This window comes from Euprymna scolopes, chromosome 46 (genome assembly GCF_053919585.1).
Source record: "Euprymna scolopes isolate OS-2025 chromosome 46, ASM5391958v1, whole genome shotgun sequence".
Taxonomy (NCBI): domain Eukaryota; kingdom Metazoa; phylum Mollusca; class Cephalopoda; order Sepiida; family Sepiolidae; genus Euprymna; species Euprymna scolopes.
Window position 1 is genome coordinate 184425374 of NC_136527.1, and position 7632 is coordinate 184433005.

General features: G+C 27.0%; 1 long non-coding RNA gene across 1 annotated transcript; it reads left to right on the top strand.

Annotated features, from left to right (window-relative positions):
• The first annotated feature begins 481 nt into the window (after positions 1-481).
• Positions 482-6993, top strand: LOC145271350 (uncharacterized). Its single transcript, XR_013865831.1, has 2 exons — positions 482-841; positions 6766-6993. It is a non-coding gene; the product is annotated as an uncharacterized LOC145271350 (long non-coding RNA).
• Positions 6994-7632: the final 639 nt, after the last annotated feature.

Consider the following 7632-nt stretch of genomic DNA (forward strand, 5'->3'; position numbering starts at 1 on the left):
TATATGCCTAACAGGCAGGCTAAACCTGAAATAATAAGGGAAGACCATCACAAGTTAACCGAATCGTTTTTGATAACAATAACTTGCAAGTTTCACGATTTAATAATGTGGTTATAATTTAATTTAATGGTTCAAATCTAGTTTTTGTCATTTGACTGACATTGGCGTTTGTGCAATTGTTTCCTTTTGAGTTGTTTATGTGAAATGTTCAGTTTTGCGATTTTTTTTTAATGTAAGGATTATTTGGATTATTCGGACTACTGTTCTCATCTTGGGTGTTAACAGTTGTTCGACTAATCCAAGTAATAATGAAATGTTCAGTCTTAAAAAATAAGTCTGGTTTTTATAGCTTCATGTATCTTGTATATTTTAATGAAATAAAGATACAAAGAAGAATTTACTAAAAAAAAAAACAAATAAAAATAAAAAAGAGAAATTTAATAAATAGATCACAACAAGCCTGAAGCATTGACAAATAAAATCTAAACTTGCTAGTAAAACAATTTATAGGAAAACATTTCCAACAATAAACAGGCATTTTTACAAGAGGAACGAAATAATGATTACACCGTGTTATTAGGGTGACCTAAATCCATTCTCCTTTAGCAGTTAATTTTCTCTTGTAATAATTTCACGTTTAAATCGTGATTTTTTTTATTTATTTTTATTTTTTTATTTTTTTCTCATATATTTTATTTCTTAACGAATTGGACAAACAAAACAAAAAGTTGTATCATTTTACTAAAGAAATAATAACAAACAAAACAAATTTTCTGTTTTGAACACAAAAGAACAAAGAATTCATCTCATTATTTTTCGTACTGAATTCCTGGAATGAAAGGTAAGTTTGTATATTTTTCTTTTGTTTTTACGCTAACAATTGTATTTTATAACTTTTAATTTAACTTAAAAATTAAAGCAAGTTTATTTTTATTGCAATCCAAATGCGAATAAAAAAAATATCTCCGATAAGAAAATTTTCCTAAAAATATATTCAACCTGACTTTAAAATTTTGTCAAAAAATGTTTATTTATTTTTTAAAACTTGTGTGATTTCTGAGAAAATAATAATTTGATTCGAAGTTTATTTAATTGTTCCAAACTAATCAGAAAAGCTACTTTTTTGGCAAGACTTGAGTTTAGGTGGAAAAATAATCTCGAACCCTTTATCACATAAAAGGAACTAACTTCCCTAATATCCGGTACGTTACTATGTCAATAATATATAAACAATATTGGTATTTCAGAAGTTGTTTTTGAAAACAACTTAAAAAAAAAAGCAACTTCTTTTTATATTGCTTTTAATTAAAATAAAAAAAGGTTTTCGTAGGTTACAATTATGAAAAGTTCTATTCATATTTAAATGTCTTATATGTTCAGTGTTTTTTTTTTTTTTTTTTTTTTTTTTACACAATGAATACCTTTTTTAATCGAAGGTGCTAGTTCAGAGAGTGATCCGCACTATTTTTTAAATCGTATTTCCAAGTTTAATTAAAGTTTTATGATATGCTTTTTATTCAATTGTAAGGTTGAAGTATAGAATATGTACAAAACACTCTCCCCTCCCCATATTAAGAATGGCTTTTTAAATATAACGTTATTATTTACGTCCGGATCGCTCTATGCACTAGTACCTTAATGATAAACATTACATAAATAGAAATAATAAATTATCAGACTTTTTAAAGTTTAAGTTTAAACAATATTTTTTTAATTAAAAATTGAATCGCGTGATTATTATTAAATTACGTGAGTAGTTATAAACGATACAAATTAATATTAAACACGCGTAATCTCTTGCAATTTATTATTTCTCTATTTCAAATTTAAATTTATTAATTATAAAACCTTCGGTACTTATGTATTTTTGTTACCGTGCTAAAAAAATGTGCTTAAGATATCGTGGAACGTTCTGTTTAGAATTAAAAAATGTTTAAAATAAAGAAGTAAAAAATGAGAGAAGAAAGATATCGTTAAAAAAAAAGATCGTGAAACGTTTTAAAATAAACAAGTAAAAAGTTGGGCTTCTTTAAGTTGTTTTCAAAAACAACTTCTGAAATATCTATATTATTGACATAGTAACGTACCGGTGATTAGGGAAATTAGTTCCTTTTTAGTGTGATAAAGGGTTCGAGATTATTTTTCAACCTAAACTCCAGTCTTGCCACTTTTTTGGCATTTCGTTATTTTAAGAATTGAAGACAACATCCCGTTTGATTTTTAATGTTTTATCTAATATTTAAGATTTTACAATATGGATCAATTTCTTTTATAAAGTTTACATAAAATGAACACATATTTATTGTCCATCACCAATTAACAGTTTTTTAATGTGGAAAAAATATTAGTAAATCTTTACAATAAAACCCAGCGTATTTTACTTTCTAAAAATAATTTTAAAATTTGGCTTTATTTTGGTTATTATGTTTCAATAGCCTTAAACAAATATCCACTAAAGAAATGAAAAACAAAAAAATATATATATATAATATTTTAGAGTATGGATCCTTTTCTTATATAAATTTAATGTGAAATGAGCCCCCATTTTATGATCAGTAAGCAGTCAGTGACTCCTATAATCTTTCGTAGTTTTCAATTTTTTGTGGAAGACGGAGAAGAGAGGACTCATTTCAGCTTTTGATTTCTTCTATTGTTTTTGATGTCAATCTAATGCGTTGTTAACTATTCTGTACTTTCATTTAACAAATTTAATAAATATTGTTTTTGATGTCAATCTAATGCGTTGTTAACTATTCTGTACTTTCATTTAACAAATTTAATAAATATTGTTTTTGATGTCAATCTAATGCGTTGTTAACTATTCTGTACTTTCATTTAACAATGTAATAAATATTGTTTTTGATGTCAATCTAATGCGTTGTTAACTATTCTGTACTTTCATTTAACAAATTTAATAAATATTGTTTTTGATGTCAAATCGAATGCGTTGTTAACTATTCTGTACTTTCATTTAGCAGTTTAATAAATATTGTTTTTGATGTCAATCTAATGCGTTGTTAACTATTCTGTACTTTCATTTAACAATTTAATAAATATTGTTTTTGATGTCAATCTAATGCGTTGTTAACTATTCTGTACTTTCATTTAACAATTTAATAAATATTGTTTTTGATGTCAATCTAATGCTTTGTTAACTATTCTGTACTTTCATTTAACAATTTAATAAATATTGTTTTGATGTCAAATCGAATGCGTTGTTAACTATTCTGTACTTTCATTTAGCAGTTTAATAAATATTGTTTTTGATGTCAATCTACTGCGTTGTTAACTATTCTGTACTTTCATTTAACAATTTAATAAATATTGTTTTTGATGTCAATCTAATGCGTTGTTAACTATTCTGTACTTTCATTTAACAATTTAATAAATATTGTTTTTGATGTCAATCTAATGCGTTGTTAACTATTCTGTACTTTCATTTAACAAATTTAATAAATATTGTTTTTGATGTCAATCTAATGCGTTGTTAACTATTCTGTACTTTCATTTAACAATGTAATAAATATTGTTTTTGATGTCAATCTAATGCGTTGTTAACTATTGTGTACTTTAATTTAACAATTTAAAAAATAAAGTATACCGTAAAACTCATAGGACGTAACAAAACTTTACAAAAGCTGTCACCCTGAAACGTATTTGGTGGTTTACTTCCAGTATTGTGTAAATTTTTCGATTTTAGAGCGATTATCGGGACTTCTCAGATGACAGGTTTATATCAACCAATTTTTCTTCTTCTAACATAAGCCTCGATATTAATTCTTTCAAAGTAAATAAGTTATAACACAAAAATGCATCCTGTATTTCGTAAATTGTTAGTTGAAATTACGAATTAGTTAGCAAATACCTCGTTTCTCATGTTAATAGCTTTCTGAACAATAACCTTATTTCTAATGATGGGAGGTATTTTTTTTATTTACAACAAAAACTCGAATGTATGAGTAAAAAAAAAATGCCCCCACTCTGAATTTTAAATTGAAATTTAAAACAAGATGACCCCTTATTTTATTTTAAATATAAAATATGAATTTGCATAGTAACATTAAAGAAAGCCAACAACGATATGTTTACGGTACCTTTGATTTATTACATTTTTAAGAAAAAACTACAGAATAGTTAACAACACTTGGTTTCTAATCTCGCCTTAAAAAACGTTAAAAATCAGAATATATTAGCTCCTCCCCACCCCCGTCAATTGCTGAAAACATTGAAAACTGCAGCTGATTACATATCTGGTTGATCAGTAACTAGCCATGAAGTAAGTGATTTTATAATAAGAATTTGATCACCCTACTCTGATATCTTAAATATATATTATTTTAAAATTCTTTTAGTGATGATATTTTTAAGAGCTGTTGAAACGTACTAGCTAAGAAAAAGTCAATTTGGATTTTTCTTAGGGGGTAAGCTACGTCTGGTTTGTTAGTAAAGATTTATCAAAATAATTTTGATTTTTAGATTTACCGGTAATATGTGGGATTTAATACGTAAATACTCAATTATGTTGGTGCAAATTTATTAGAAGTCTTTTATCATTTCAGCCTACAGTTGTTACACTAAGGTTTATATTTTAATCTATGAAAAAATATATTTAACAAAATATAATAGTATGAGGATTGAGTTACATTTGCAAACAAATTAATTTTAATAGTTTTAACAAATTTTAGTTTACAATTACCTTGTCTTATCTTGAAATATCAGTAGTTACAGTTTGGTCTAAAAAGTATATCTTCTATATAATAAAATGATTGCAAACATTCTCCTTTGACATAAAATACTATAGGTTTGAAACAACATATACCACACACAAATTTATTATGTCTACATTATTGTCCACTATCTTATGTTACTTTAGAACGATATTTTTTACACATGTAGTCGTTTTAAAACAATTCTATATTACATCCTAGGAGCAACTTCATCACAATCACACCATCTTTAGACGAAGTAGTTCCTATTTTACCCTCTAAATCTAAAGTTCTCCCACCGCTTCCGGTCAAGACTGAGTAGAAATATACACATTATAATTATATTGCCCTGACACACTTCTTAACTAGATCATACACATAGACATAAAATTATCCTTTCAGTTCCCGATTCGAAAATTAATATTTTCTCCCTACCAGCAATCCGGCTATTCACCTTGGCTAAAAACATAAAAATCTAAAATTCCAGAATACACACCTTACAAAAAGGAACACGTCAAACCTTTACAAATATGGCCGCTCTCTCTACAGGAACCAATAGTTTTATGAATATTAAGCAAACTACAAAAATATTAAACACTCATAATCATAAATTTACGTACTTAAAACCTAACATTTATGCACAACTACCCTTACAAATAAACAATGCCTGAAAGAAAATTCATAACATTTATGGATAGCTTTGTTTTTTTTTTCGCTTACGGCATTATAGTTTTTGTTTTGCTTTGTTTTATAATGGGACGTTTCATTCTTATTTTTTTTTTTACATTTTGTCGATACCTATGCACACATTACCTTCGCAAAAAACCCATACAACCGTGAAGCATAACATTTTTATTTATGGTTACCATTGTTTACTTTTCATTGTCTGCATTGGAATTCAGAATGACACCCTTATATTGCATGCATGTGTTTTATGATAGACAAATTATAGACACACTTTTCTTTAACATGACAACTTGAATGTTGCTTGTAATTTGCGCCTTGGTATCATGACAGCGATTATCAAGGTTAAATATGGAGCAAATATCTTGACAACCCCACTCCCCTCCTCACTCACAGGGTGGGATGTCTATTCTGAAAGACCTCCCTGATATGGAGATATTGCAGGTGACCAGAAGAGGTTGGGAATGTCTGTACCATAAGCCATTTTTAACATGGGAAATTGGGGGTATCCGTTCCCAAAACCATTCTTACCCTGATGAGGTTGGCAACAACAACAACACCCATACTTTATTTCTTTTACAAGGAGGGCCTGTTTTATTGTAGACTAATTGTTTTTCGTTTTTTTAAAGATAATATATGTATATGTATGTGGAATATTATATATATATATATATATATATATATATATATATATTTATATCTTCTCATCACGATGTAAATCATAAAACATTATATGTATATATACATCATGATACATGTATATGTATGTGGAATATTATATGTATATGTATATATATATATATATATATATATATATATATATATATATATATATGTATCTTTTCATCACGATGTAAATCATAAAAACGCCAGATATAATTTCAACTAAACTACATCTGAAGCAAAAGTTAGAAAATATTTAGTCATTTTTATAATGGACCTCAGATGACTTTTTATATTAAATTAATCATGAGGTTATAACTTCACCATAAAAATGAAAAAACATTTTTCTGATGTATCTCAGATGACTTTTTATATTTAATTTATCAGGAGGTTGTAATTTCACAATAATAATGAACAAACATTTTACTAATGTATCTGATATGATTTTTTAGATAAAATTAATAATGATGTTGTAACTTCACTATAATAATGAACAAACATTTTTTAATGTATTTCCTATAACTTTTTATAGTAAATTAATAATGATGTAACTTCACTATAATAATGAATAAACATTTTTCTAATGTATTTCATATGACTGTTTAGATTAAATTAATCATGAAATTGTAACTTTACCATAACAATTAAGGAACAGAATATTCCTATGTTAATGGCGATACTAACAATATTGAATTTCATGTATTTTTTTCAGATGTTCCTGAGTGACTGCCGTCAGTGAATTTTTATGGAATATTATTTAAAGAGTCATTATTTTATTTGAGAGATTACAGCGACACTTTTTGGATGATTTAATATACTGGACACAATTATTTAATAGAATCTGTAAAATATAAACCCTCACACCTGACTTGTAAAGTGTTTAAATATTCTAGTTCTAAAAATCAGATTTAATAAAACATATCGATCACACATGAGAAAATCAATATTCTTGTAAATATACTTGTTCTGAAAAGTAGTGACACATATGAGAACTCACCCTGGGAAAAAGCCACATTCCTGTAAAGTGTGTAGATGTTTATGCTCTGAAAAAGAGGATTAGTGAACCATATGAAAATGCACACTGGGGAAAAGCCATATTCTTGTGAAGTGTGTAAATATTCTAGTTTTAAAAAATCAGATTTAGAAAGACATATGAGAATTCACACGGGGGAAAAGCCATATTCATGTGAGGTGTGCGAATATTCTAGTTCTCAAAAATCATCTTTAGTCACACATATGAGAACTCACACTGGGGAAAAACCATATTCATGTGAAGTGTGTGGATATTCTTGTTCTAAAAAAGTCAAATTTAGTTAAACATATGAGAACTCACACTGGAGAAAAGCCGAATTCTTGTGAATTATGTGGATATTCTTGTTCTAAAAAATACTCTTTAATAAACCATATGAAAACGCACACTGGGGAAAAGCCATATTCTTGTGAAGTGTGTAAATATTCTACTTTTAAAAAATCAGATTTAGAAAAACATATGAGAATTCACACTGGGGAAAAGCCATATTCTTGTGAGGTGTGTGGATATTCTTGTGCTTATAAATCATCTTTAGTAAAACATATGAGA